This window comes from Ornithorhynchus anatinus, unplaced genomic scaffold (assembly GCF_004115215.2).
Source record: "Ornithorhynchus anatinus isolate Pmale09 unplaced genomic scaffold, mOrnAna1.pri.v4 scaffold_177_arrow_ctg1, whole genome shotgun sequence".
Lineage (NCBI taxonomy): Eukaryota > Metazoa > Chordata > Mammalia > Monotremata > Ornithorhynchidae > Ornithorhynchus > Ornithorhynchus anatinus.
In genome coordinates, this window is record NW_024396703.1 from 100,191 (window position 1) to 101,532 (window position 1,342).

Genomic DNA, 1,342 nt, shown 5'->3' on the forward strand with positions numbered 1-1,342 from the left:
CAAAACTCACCTGTGCTGGGCAGCAGTGGCACGGGAGAGTCAAGGGTGGAGACTCAGGTTTACTGCACGGAAGGAGGCAATGGTAAACCACTTCTGTATTTTTACCAAGAAAACTCTATGGATATGCTACCGGAACAATTGCAGATGGAGGTGGGGCATTCTAGGAGAGATATGTCTATGAAGTCGCTATGAGTCAGAAGTCAAGCCCCACTCATTCACTCAATCATATTTATTGAGCCCTTACTGTGTGCAGAGCACTGGTCTAAGTGCTTGGGAGAGTACAATACAACAATAAACAGACACATTCTCTGCCTACTATGATCTTACAGTCTAGAGGATCTGTAGCCTTACTTATGTATACTAATGTCTGTTATCCCCCTCTAGTAATATAATAATGTTGGTATTTGTTAAGCGCTTACTATGTGCAGAGCACTGGTTCTAAGCGCTGGGGGAGATACAGGGTCATCAGGTTGTCCCCACGTGAGGCTCACAGTTAATCCCATTTTACAGATGAGGTAACTGAGGCACAGAGAAGTTAAGTGACTTGCCCACAGTCACACAGCTACAAGTGGCAGAGCTGGGGAGTCGAACCCATGACCTCTGACTCTGAAGCCCAGGCCTTTTCCCACTGAGCCATGCTGCTTCCCAACTCTAGTACTCAGTACAGTTCTGCACCTAGTAAACATTTAACAAACTCCATTATGATTATGATTATTGTGATTATGATTATGGTAAATTTGCATTATTATCAGCAAACGACCATGACTCAACTGGTCCAGGAGATCCCAGTAGAAGGTATTGGACGGGGTCCATTAGCAATGGAGAAACTCACCACTGTCACTGAGGTCATCCTCCTGGGGTTCCTAGAGGGGTCGTGGTTGCAAGGCACACTATTTCTAACGTTCCTGGTCCTGTACGGCATGACCGTGGTGGGCAATCTTGGAATGGTTGCCATCATCAGTCTGGACCCCCAGCTTCACACCGCCATGTACTCCTTCCTCTGCAGCCTGTCTCTCCTGGAAGTCTGCTATTCCTCTACTATCGCCCCCAGGGCCCTGCTTAATTTCCTCTCAGAGCGGGCAGCCATCTCCTTCCCTGGCTGTGCCACTCAGTTCTTCTTCCTCTCCCTCTTTGGGATGACAGAGGCTTTCCTCCTGGCCTCCATGGCATATGATCGCTTCATCGTCATCTGCGACCCCCTCCACTATTCCATGATCATGTCCCATGGAATCTGCCATCTGCTGGTGGGGGGCTTGTACCTCTGGGGAGTGGTCAACGCCTTGACCCAAACCACCATGATCTTCTGATTACTGTTCTGTGGGCCCAACGAAATCGACGGCTT

At 48.8% G+C, this 1,342-nt stretch overlaps 1 pseudogene; it reads left to right on the forward strand.

The window, feature by feature from the left end:
* The first annotated feature begins 761 nt into the window (after positions 1-761).
* On the forward strand, positions 762-1,337 carry LOC114808740 (annotated as a pseudogene).
* The last annotated feature ends 5 nt before the right edge of the window (positions 1,338-1,342 follow it).